A 13,061-nucleotide genomic window follows, 5' to 3' on the forward strand; every position below is an offset into this window, starting at 1 on the left:
ATAGAGGTAGGATGAGGAATAAATACTAGGATGAGAAAGATAAAGTGAAAGAAAGGCTAGGATTAGGGAGAATAGGTCTTGAGGATATGGACTAGGTCCAGCGGCTTAGAAAGAGGGTCGGGGAGTTGGAAGAGGGAAAGGAATGAGGAAGAAGCATGGGTAAGAGGCACTAGGATGAGGGAATATGAAGAGGAAGTAGGACTTGTGTGAGAAAGAGGGACTAGGGTGAAGAAGAAGTACAAGGAAGAGGGATTATGGTGAATAAGAAGTACCAGGATAAGGACTACTATGAGGAAGAGGGTTGAGGAGTAAGAAGAGAGACAAGGTTGAGGAAGAGGGACAAGAACACAGGACTGCGATGAAGAAAAGGAAGTGGGACATGAACAAGCAAGGGGAAGAGGGAAAACATGAGGGAGTACGACTGTGACACGGAATCCATGAATTGCAATGTTGTTTTATTTCCTTCTGCCTGTGCTGAGACGTTCTAGCAGAAACAAATCCTGGTGAGCTGTAGATTGTAAAACCAATTTTTCAACCAATTTTTGTTTTTGCATTCGGTTTAAATGAAACCTTTACAAATTGAAATTAAACTAGAGAACACAAACACAATAAAATTGCATAGCCATGATAAAAAGAGAAAAAAAAAAAGAAAAAGACCCATAGGGTAAAACAGAATAAATAATACATGACATGAACAATACAAATAAAAACAAAAGAGGCATAAATATAGCCACCTTAAAAAGAACAGAGAACATCCAAATGAATTAAGACAACATGCCCACTAAACACAGTTCATAAAGAGGACATCATATCATTATAAAATTGCAAAATCCAAATAAAATATTATACACATTCCACCCTAACTGGTCAAATACAAAGGAGAATAGTTTACGATTCCAAGTCCCCTTGCCAAATCGATTGGACACTCATTATGACTTTCCTTATCAGGTTTTCTGCAGGTTAAGACTTTTAATGAAACCTGATAAAGCCAGGCCCTCATGAACATTCTGGATACTGAGACCGCGCTTCCATGTTGTTTCCTCACTACAGAGTGAGTGGTTTAAATATAGGGACGACAAAAATATAGACCTTAATATCTTTAGTGATGCACACTCCAAAACTAAATGTCGTAATGACTCAGGTGTCAACAACCAGAACCTACAGCCAACTACATAATTCATTATTAGTTTCCTCCTAAACTGGATTTCCTTAGTAGGTAGAAGATTCCACCGTACCCTAAGTCGCAACCCACAATATTACTGATTAGGAAATTGGAGCAGAATATTAGAGAGAGATCCTCTGCGTTTATGTTCATGTGCAAGATGACCCAAAGATGCATATGAGTGGAACACATCAATCATCTGAATGCAATAAAAATCAAGCAAAGCCCTTTTAACCTTCAAGGGGTTGTGGACCAAGGTCTCCAGATTCGAGCCAATATCATGGAGGATGGATTCACATCTTTCGCTAAGGTCCGTTAGATCCACGGAAAAGTTAACATTTTCACCCATCAACTGGTACAGGGAATTGGGTATGGGGACATTGTCTTTGCATGTAATGTCAAAAGGCACCATTGCACCCTTGCCCATATTGATGAAACCCCTAGTTCATATCTTAATGCGGGTAGTGGCAATGCATTAGGGACACCGAAGATCTGCCTCCATATTCTACTCTCAATTTATCCAATATTTTCGGCACTTTATCCGACGTTAGTTCAAGGCCATAGCTTTATTTAGGCACTATCTTCCCTTCAAAGAACATTATCGCCGGTTTGAGGGAGAACCTGCCAAACTTACGGTCAATTTTGATCATCTAGAATTCTAGCAGCTTGGCCTTATGCAACAATGCCTCAGAGACCAATTTAGATCCCTTACGTGATCCAAAATTGAATCCCAGATACCTGGCGCTCTCAGAGAGCTTCACATGCATTTCTTCAATATACCCTGCGGGTTGGTTAGTCTTCACCCTCGCTTTCCTAAATGCAAGAATGTTTCTATGATGCTGGAAATGCATTGGAGGGACAGGGCCTTTCCAGAAGGAATGTTGACCTTCTGGATGAGGGTGTCTATCTCGTGGGAGATTAGGCACCCTAACCTCAGTCTGGGGGGGTGACTGTGACGCTGGAAATGCATTAGAGGGACAGGGCCTCCCTGTCCTTGTCCTGTAGTCCTATTTTCATTTTTTTCTGTATTGTGTTCTGCCCAGGAGTCCATGTACGACTCCAGGCAGTGCAGCTCTTACTGTTTTTGGTTTGGTGTACAGACCCATGGGATACCTTTATGGCACCCATTGGTGGGGGTACATCCCTGTGCCCCTAGTGTATGTTTTTGGGCACCTGTGTGTGGCTCACAGAGTAGGGTATGGGCTAGTGGCAGCTCCATGCTGAATTTGACAGATGCTCTGAATATCCTTAATTTTGGGATACCCAGGCCCTGCCATTGGAATCAGTTGATTCCTGATAGGAAACAAGATGGCCCCTGTGACCTCTTGCTTTCTATTGCCTGTTACCTTGTTTTCCCAAAGTCCTGGGAATCCCTCACTCTGTCCCTTCCACCTGACTGGCTGTTGGGTGGAAGTTCCATATATGGTGTTGTTGTGAAGTCCAGACCAGACTGGCTGGAGCTTTCACAGTGACTGTATGTTGTGGGTACACCCTGTGGGTGGGACCTGGGTGAATGGAGTGTGTGACCAATTTGCACTTCTTTTTGTGGATGTCTGGTTTCTGGTGTTTGACACAATGACTGAGACAGCTCTGCCCGAAACTGGTATGAATGCAGTTGTAGTGTTGAATGGCTGGGTACTTGTCCCAATACACATTCCTTGTTTTGAGTGTCTGAGAGGGAAGAGCATGGCCTGAATGCACTGTTAGCCTGATTGGCTTACTGACTGCTGAATTCCCTTCTGAGTGATTAGTTGCCTGAGTGTGACCCAGCAGAATGAATGGGAGATCAACTAGTATATAGGCGGCCTCTCACTGCTAGAAATCGTTCAGAAGCTTAAGTTGAAACTGACGCTTAATCTCAAAGCCGAGCCGGAAGAAGAACGTTGATTGCTGTCTCCCTTCGATGAAATCCGAAAGCCGAAATCCGTCAAGACTGATCCAAGAGAGGACCTGGTTAGGCGCCCACTTCCCGTGCTCTGAGGGACCATCGAGCACCGCTAACCTTCGCCGAAGCTCCCTGGAAGTCAGACCCTCAAAAGGCTGCTGACCAAAGACTGGGACTGCCAAGGGGAACGAAGATAAGCACCGGACATTCTGTCCACCGCCGTCGCCCAGGGTTCGCAAGCTTGCTGTAACCGCTGGAGGCCGGTCAAAGCCATGTTGCCCAGAAGAGGGGACCATTTGACGATGGGCCGCCAATGACCGGAGCCGCACGCTCCTTTGCCTAAGACTTTAGATTCACAGACTCACTCGTCCGCACCGCCGCCCGCCTCATCCTGCCGGAGAAGGCCAGACCATTGATGCGCAAAAGAGCATCCACCGGTGGGTTTCCTGCCACCCAAAGACCGTAGAGACGCTGGACGACTCGACGCCCTTGCTGGGCCACAGTTCTTCACAATCTCTTTGTCTTTGCGGTCCTGAGCTATCGACCTTGAGGTGCCCCGCACGCCTCTTCCTTGCAGGATGTCTTCGAACCGTCGTTGACGAGCAACGCTAGGACCGAAGCTGCGGCCTCAACGCCAAGTTCACTTTCTTCGAGGGATCTCGACGATCTGTGGCTCCTGCTTTAAAGGGAGCCGCTCAAGAATGATCCATCGACCCGACGTCGAACTCTGCTATTCCAGGTACATTGGGGTGGTAGAAACATTGTAGAAGGAAATAAGACTTATAGGACAATATATTGACTGGGCTTGTGATATAGCTTTATTTTACAGGTTGCCCAGGTGGGGGATCTCCACACAGACCTGTGTCTAGGTAGCAAGGCCAGTATTATATTAAGACTGTGCTTTAACTAATACAGTGTGTGGACATTCCTTTGTGGGGGCTGGGGGACTACACTGTACTTAAGAACCAGCCTGCCTCACCTCCTGAGAAGCTAGACCTTGATTGCTCTCCCACGTTTACGAATAATAGAGAATCTTGGCCTGGGTCCTCGGTGCCTCTCCTCTACCATATAGAGAGCGGAAGTACAGACCCCTCCTCCAGTCTTTACACTGATGGCAGCCAGGGATGTCATTTAGGGGTCGCCAGAGGTCGCAACTGTGACCTCTTAGGTCGCGCTTGCGACCTCTGTGGTCTCCCTTGTGACCGCTAAAAAAAAGAACATTTTTTTTGTAATGCAAGCTCCTGGGCTGTGGCCAGCACCATGTGGCTCTTTACTTCTGGAGTTGCTGGCTTTCTTGTTCAGGCCCCTTAAAAAAACCAAGAAAAATAAGAACAGGAGTGCCACAAGTCTAACGCATTCAGCACTGACCCCAAATAGTAAAGAATAGGAATACCAAATAATGGGGCTGATTCATGGAATTTGTGCGCCGAAAAACAGGGATTTGTGTGCCATTCTGGATGCAAATCCCTGTTTAACAAATGGGTATTTGCAGGCAGAATGGTGCACAAATCCACATTTTTTGGCTCACAAATTCCATGAATTAGCCCCAATGTGTCTTTCTGGAATTCTATTCAATAATTGCTAGACTCATAAAAAGGTTTATTTCAGGCACACTTTAGGGGTGAGTCACTGATTCAGTCTGTTCTTAAACACCTCAACTCAGCCTTTCATCCTTCTGAGGTTGATAAATGAGTACCAACACAGGTTGGGTGATATTGGGTGTATATTTTTTCTCTATAAAGCGCTTAAACATAAGTGCTATATAATAACATATCATTACCATTTGGTCATGGGCGTCTGCTTGCATGGGTGTCTGCTTGCATTCACAGTAATTTGGTAATATGGGCCTATACACACTGATCTTAACGATACATATGGCGATCCATTCTTGTATGCAATGTACATCACATTATAGTGATACCGTAACCATATATTTCATAGTGTACGATGCCACTTCCTGTTTTGTCAACGGGTGAAAGGTCGTGTTCCATCACTTCCCGTGAGATCACTTCACGGTGGGGTCAAATGACATCACTTCCTGTGATGTCATCTGTAAGCGGTTTCAACCCAGTACTCCAACTAAGTCAATGCCTAGTATGGGATGCCCAATGGAAACCCTTATTTATATATTTTTATGTCAAAAGTTCTTTTAATTCTGGATGATGTACCCTTATGTAACGCCCCTCTCTTTGAATCCCCCGGTCTCAATGAACCAAGAAGAAGGTTTGTTTAGCAAATTAAAAGATTTTTTTGAAGAATTGAACAATATATATATATCACACTTTTATAAATATGGATAATATCTGAATATCACACTTATGAATATTTATGCAATGATCAGCAATGGGTAATATGACAATATCAACAATCTCTTTAATCAATTAGGAGTAGGAATAGGAAGATTAATGTAGCAGAGAATAACTTTGTATGGGTTCAAGGAAATGCAATGATAGGAAAGAATGCAACACAGAAATAAACTTGATATGAATTCAACCAAAGACAATGTGATCACTCTTTTCCCCTGTTACTCACTCCCCCCACAATATGCAATATGAATATATGGAATGAGGGCACACAGGTTTCAGGAATAATAATCAACAATTGCAGTTTCAATCCCGATTCCCCCCAGCAAGCTTAGAGAGAACAGTAATGATTTTAAAACAGGTCAATTGCTTTTGAATGTGATTTAGTAATGTTTGGAAAAATGCTAAAAATGACTTTAATTCACTAAATGGATTCAGAACTAGTGAGAGTTGCTTTGGATTGGTTCAGGTACACACTAGCAATGATTGTAGAATGATTAGCAGATTGAAAACGAAATTCAGAAGTTGAAAGCAAGAAATAGCTGTTTTTATATGGAGTGAAATTAAGCCAAGTGCAAATTCGCCGCAACTTTTCTGCGTGCGAGAAACGTGATTACGGAAAAAACTATAAGTAATTGTAATGTCGTTTTGGGTTCGTTTGAAATCTGAGGATGTTAGTTTCAAAATGAAATTTAAATGTTCTAGGATGTATGGTTCAAAAGTTACAGAGGTTTTTGTGAAGGTAGATTTTTCTCAAAAGAGTCAAGATTTCAAAATGAAAGATGCACTTTAAAGATTATGAACCAAGATGGACTTATACTAAGGGGCTATGAAAGTGTAAGATACCCAATGGAACAGCCACCAGAACAGGGCGCCTTCCGCTCTGACTTTTGTCCGTCAGGACACTTGACTTTCTTCAGAAAAATATCAGTGCCCAGATGATTATCACTACAATTATCACAGACTTTATAATGAGAAGGATTCAAGATGGATACAAGATTCTATAATGCAGTTCTGGATAGGTTGAAATGGATTGATGAGGATTACTTTAAACTAAGAGATGACTATGGACAGTTCTATACTAAATAGTCACTACTATGGCTTTGGAATGGAATGTGCCCGTCAAAGATCTGGTCAAGGGTTTGGCTGGGATTCGCTCGCCACCGGACAGGTCTCAGGTGCTTGGTTCTGCTCTCAGCAAGGCACTCGGGTCTACACGGCCTCTTGGACTGGATATGACGGGTTCTGGGTTACAGCACTGCTCTACCGGTTTGGATCTCTGGTTCAAGCACGGGTTCTTGGCCAGAAGCAGCAAAACAGCTCAGCCAGGCTGTTGGATTTTGTGGTGCCCCTTTAAAGTTTGGGGTTAGAATCAGGTTGCAAGATTTTTACAGGCCCACTGAGAAGAGTTCAGCTTTTTGGGTTAGGCCTCTGTTTCAGGGTTCTGGAGTCTGGTTCTGGAGTCTGGTTCTGGTTCTGGAGATGGGTTCTTCCTGCAGAGTGCTTCACCGGTAGATCAGTGATGAGTGAAAGTGTGTCTGTCTGGGTCCTTAACAGTCGCTATTTATCCATCTTCTAAAGGGGTGGGGAGGCTGATTCTACAATGCTCAACCCTCTAAGGATCTGATAGGTCAGAGAATTCTCCCTCTCCAGATATGAGAAGGGAACAGTGTGTCATGATGTGTCATCATGTGTCAGAGTGACACAGTGTTTAGGATTTAGAAAAAATCCCTCCCCTTTGTTCTTACCCAGAAAATATATTTTTCCCAATACACATATTTCCAATATGCACAACTTATTGAAAATGCATATTTACATTACAGATTACTTAAGGTACGCTTCTGTCAAGTCTCATATTCCTACGAGTTTTGGTTCACAAATGAAAGTTTTTCGTGCTTTTGGTTGGTTACACATTTTCGGATCTGTACAATTTTTTACACATGCGTACACATACCATCTGGGCATATTCCTGTAATTTTTCATGTTCCTAACATAATCACAATTGCTAGAATATGAACTTTTTCATGGTTCAGTCTCTGAATGTCACACAGATTCCAGAATAGTTTTAACTGTGAGCGAACTTTTCATTTTAATAACCTATAAATCCCATATTTTTATCAGTTCCGTACAATTTGCTATAAGTCTTTTTCTTAAACATACAGTTACTTCAGTTTCAAATCCACATTTTCAGTCTGGCCCGCCTCCAAGGCTTGACTGAGTCAGAGAGTCAGATGGGTTTCTTCCTGCCAGGGCAGTTGGTGTCAGTCACACCCGAATTAGCATTTTCGTTCAGCTCAAGGGAGTCCTTTGTCTTCACTCACATTTCCTTTCACACTTGCCTGTCAGATACTCAGCAGAACACAGGGGAAATGATTCCTTTGTTTAGGGAGAAGGTGTTGAATGTCTTTGAAGCTCAGTGTGGCTAACTTTAACTTTTAAACACAATGTCTGAAATTGTCTTGTCCTAAAATATAAATTACATTTTTAACAAATACATCAACCAATTTCTTAATTCAAGCCCTTTTAAAATATAGTTTTAAATTGTATCCACCTCTTAAGCTTCTGATTGCAAGTCTTTCTTTGGCATCCTTTGAGTTCAACTTACAGCTTTAAACATGACAGGTTTTAGAAATCGCCAGCTTCTGACAGAAGTGAGTAACGGCATTGCGCCCATTTTCAACATAATTATCCAAGCAAGCAATCTTCAATGTGGATTTTCTTCTGATAAGTATACTTCTGTGGACATTGTATTTATGTGGATTCTTGAAGTAGAATGATGTCCAACACCCCACCAGTGTGGTTGGATCTTTTGGTTGGTTTTTGAGCCATGATTTTTGCAAATTTGACAACCAGGAAAAACGGATTTTCACACAGCTCTGTGTTTCTTTTGCAATCAGCCTTGCTTTTTGGGCAGCGAAATGATGGGTTTTGGCAGTGGTCTCCTGTGTTACCACTGACATAGGCAAAAGTGGATGGCGCCCTATTTTTCAGATTTTTACTGCGCACTACTGGGTGATTTTGAGCGAGCAGCATGCTTTCCGGTGGCCATTTCTGATGTTTCTGATGCAAGCAAGGCACAGTAATGTTGCTGGGCCTGGACTCGTGGGGGAAAACATCCCACACATCAGGGTGTCAAGGGTCGTGTGATGTCACTTCCGCTACCCCTGGCATTTTGGTGAAATGACACCCCTGGTGGCAGCGGTGCCCCTGGTTGTGCTGGTGGGATGCTTATGGTTTTAAGAATCAATGTATAACCGTGCCACTTACAAAATATCTGCACTTTGTTAAACTGAGGTTTAGTTGTGTTCAAAATAACTGCATTACAAGCAATAGAGTCTATTGCAAATGGTAAATGGCTCTCCAGAGTGCTTGTAAAGCCAGGAAGTTAGACTTTGTGGATAAGTGCCCTGGTGGACTACCAGACTGATGGTAAAACTCTTGAAGGGGGGGGTGCAACCAATAAGGACTCTGCCCCTGGGGTTGTTTCTGAATCTGTTAATGGGAATGCCACCATTCCTGATGACTCTGTTCCAAACACCAGCAATTCCGTGGAACTTGAGTTATTAAGGATGAAATTGGCCTTTGAATACCGCAAGTTGGAAATAGAAGCTGAGCTGAAGAAAGAGGAGCTGGCACAGCAAGTGGAACTCAAGAATAGGGATCTTGAACTCAAAGACAAGGGCACTGAATTCAGAGAATCCAGCTAGAGAAAGCTAGAAAGGAGACTTCAGCTAAACCCGTTGAGTGTGTCAGGTCCCCAGCCACTAAGTTTATGAAAGATTTGGTTGATGTGTTTGTGGAGGGTTCAGGTATCCTCTAATGGATTGCAGTATTTGAAATGGCTTGTGCAATTCATGATGTTGATAAGAATGATTGGGCTAATTGCTTGTTATGCAGAGTGCCTCAGACTGGATATGACTGTATTCTGAAACTGAGTGTGGAAGAAAGGGGTCTGTATGAGTGCATGAAGTCTGCTTTGATTGCCAAGTTTGGCAAGACACCTACCCAATACCTTAAAAGGTTCAGGGATTTTAAGAAAAGAGAGAATGGACCTCATTCCGAGGCTGGAGCAAAGGGATTATGGGCACCGGTAAGGACACCGGTGCCGGTAATCCCTTTGCGCCCTATTCCGAGGTCCCTTTGTGGGTCCCGCTAAGGCCTCCTGGCTTTACCAGGCGGCCTTAGCGGGACCCGCAGAGGGTCCAGGGAGCAAATAATGGTACCGCAAATTGCGGTACCGTTATTTCCACCTTCCCCATTGATCCCTATGGGGGCTCAAATGGGAATGGGGAATGGTATTTTCAATGGGGATTTACCGGTCCCGCAAAGGTCCGAATAGACCGGTAAGTCCCCATTGAATGAGGGCAGACTCGGTACCGTTATTGGAGGCAGCCATGGCGCTATTAGTGCCATGGCTGCCTCCAATCTCGGAATGAGGCCCAATGTGTGTTGGGTTGACTGGGTGAGTGCTGCGCACATGAACATGATGGGGTGGATTGATGGATACAAGGCGAAAACCTTTGTTGAATTGTCCCACCTTTTGTTTTTTGAGCATTTTTCTGAAGCCTGTTCACCAGAGTTGCGTCAGTACGTTGCTGACCAGAACATTTTGGATCCCATTAAGCTGGCTAGGTTGGCTGACAAGTGGGTCTCCCACCGGGTGTACCCTAAGGACTGGAGTGGGAAGGACAAAGGAAAGGGGACCTCTCAGAAAACTGAGGAGTCCCAAAAGCAGTCACAGTCGGGTAAACCAGTATATGGTTAGATGGTGGGCCTCCCAAATTATAGCCTGTAGCCTTAGTCACACTCATGACTGGAAACAAGACAGCAAAGCTTCCTGTCATGATTAAGGACAATGTCCCTGCTAACATTCTGTTAGGAAATGATCTAGTAGAGTTGGGGTTGATCTCTGATGATCTCCCCATGACTGCTGCTGCAGTCACTAGGTCACAAGTAACACCGGTTCTGGCTGTGAATCAGGTACCTGAGCCAAAGGCGAGGCCTAAAGCAAGATGACGGAAGAACAAGAAGGACACCTCTGTAAAGGGGGCCCCTTCTCTTCCTGCTGTTCCTACAGCACCCATTGGGATCCATGCTCTGGATGGGCTGGGATCAGTGGAAAACCCAAACTCAACTCCTGAGGGAGAAAAGGCAGAAGACCCTCCTGCGGGAGAGGTTCTGAAACCGGAGGACCACCCCGACCTTCAATGCCTGTTTGGCTGAAGGGGGACCCTCCCGGGCAGACTTCTGTAAGGGACAGAGAAAGTGCCACTCTCTCGAGGGTTTGAGGAAAGAGCACCTGTCCCAGGCACAAAGAGAAGTGCCTAGGACATTCCGGATCTATTGGGAGGGTGAGCTCCTGGTTAGTGAGCCCACTAAGCTTGAACCTGGTACCCTCAAGAGGTTGGCAGTACCCCAGGTTTACAGGCCCTTCGTGCTGCAGTTGGCGCATGAGGTGCCTTTACCTGGTCATCGTGGTACCAAGAAGATTAAGCAGAGACTCTCTGCCCATTTCTACTGGCCTCGGATGGGAGTAGAAGTGGCGTCCCAATACAGGACCTGCCCAACTTGTCAGTTGTCTGGCAAGACTGGAGGCAGTGTCATTGTCCCACTGCAGCCATTGCCAGTGGTTGGCACACAGTTTGAGAGGGTAGGCATCGACATTGTCGGACCCCTTGACACTCCCAGTTCAGGTGGACATCGGTTCATCCTGGTCTTGGTTGATCATGCCACCAGGTACCCTGAGGCTATATCCCTTCGGCTGTTACTGCCAAGGTGGTGCCAGGGCTCTCCTGGGCATTTTCACCCGTGTTGGATTCCCTAAGGAGGTTGTCTCAGACAGTGGATCCAACTTCATGTCTAGTTACATGAAAACCATGTGGAAAGAGTGCAGGGCAACCTACATGTTTTCCACCTCTTACCATCCCCAGACCAATGGTCTCGTTGAGAGATTTAATAAAACTCTCCAGGGCATGCTAGGCGCTTTGGTAGAGCCCCTAAGGAGGAAATGGGATCTCATGCTGTCATGCCTGCTGTTCGCTTACAGAGAGGTACCTCAAGAGGGTGTTGGTTTCAACCCCTTTAAGTTACTCTTTGGACATCCAGTGAGGGGGCCCCTTGCCTTGATCCCAGAAGGTTTGGAAGCCACCCCTCTAGGGTGCTGCCAAGCAAGTGGGGGACTATGTGTTAGGCCTCAGATGGAGATTGACACAGATGATGGGTCAAGCGACAGCAAATCTCAAGCCCAGCCAGGAATTGAACAAGTACTGGCATGACCTTAAAGCCTCGCAAGTGGATTGGACTCCAGGGCAGTAGATCCTTGTGATGGAGCCTACCAAGCTTAGAGCTTTGGCATACAAGTGGACTGGACCCTTCAGGATCACCTCCAAGATGGGTGAAGTCAATTATCTGGTTGCCATGGGAGTCCCTGGGGTAGCCCCTCAGGTATTCCATGTTAACAGCCTCAAGCCTTTCCACAGGGGATCAGAAGTCTCATGTCTCTTGCTAGGTTCAGAGCAAGAAGAGGATGAGAGTGAGCCCCTTCCTGATTTGCTGCATAGCAACCCTCAGGATGGCTCAGTGGAGGGAGTACATCTCTCTCCCGATCTGACGACAGCAGCAGAAGGCATGCAGGGTTTTTCTCCGAGAGTATGCCTCACTGTTTTCACTGACACCAGGCCTTACACCGTGGTGTCGGCATGTAATTGACAATGGTGACAGTGTGCCTGTCAAAAGCAGGTGCTACGGTATGTCAGATACTGTTAAGAACCAAATCCAGGCTGAGGTCGCCAATATGTTGGACCTGGGTGTTATTGAACCCTCAACCAGTCCCTGGTCCAGTCCCTGGTCCAGTCCCGTGGTCCTTGTCCCCAAGGCAAGTTCCCAGGCAGGTACCAAGGACTGGAGGTTCTGCGTGGACTACCGAGGAGTCAATGCCATCACCAAATCTGATGCAGACGCATTGTTCAGGGCTGATGAGCTCGTGGACACCATAGGTGCTGCCAAATTTGTGAGCACCTTTGACCTTACCTCAGGCTATTGGCAAATAGGTATGACGGATCATGGCAAGGAAAAGACGGCGTTCTCAACACCTGAGGGACTCTACCAGTTTAGGGTCATGCCTTTTGGGTTAAAGAATGCCCCTGCCATTTTCCAGACATTGGTCAATCATGCGCTCAGTGGGCTGGAAGCCTTTTGTGTGGCCTACTTAGACGACATTGCCATCTACAGTTCCACCTGGGTAAGGTGTTGCAGGCCTTGAAAAGGGCTAATCTCACTATCAAGCTCCCCAAGTGCCAGATAGCTCAGGGGAAAGTCATGTATCATGACATAGGAGGGGGTCAAATCCAACCTCTCCCCAGTAAGGTACAGGATGTACATGACTGGGAGACTCCCACTACTCAAACCGAGGTGAGAGTCTTTTTGGGCCTCACTGGGTATTATCGCAATTTCATGGCAGACTATGGAACCATAGCTGCACCACTGACAGCTCTGACTTCATCCAAACAGCCTAGGAAGGCTAACTGTACCGAAGACTGTCAGAGGGCCTTTGATGGCTTGAAAGAAAGTCTGTGTAGGGCGCCTGTGTTGTGTGCACCTGACTACAGCAAACCCTTTATCGTCTAGACGGATGCCTGCGACACCGGAATTGGAGCTGTCTTGTCCCAGTTAGATGACAAAGGGAGGGAACACCCGATCATATTCATCAGTA

Source organism: Ambystoma mexicanum, chromosome 1q, assembly GCF_040938575.1.
Source record: "Ambystoma mexicanum isolate Mex_15411 chromosome 1q, UKY_AmexF1_1, whole genome shotgun sequence".
NCBI lineage: Eukaryota > Metazoa > Chordata > Amphibia > Caudata > Ambystomatidae > Ambystoma > Ambystoma mexicanum.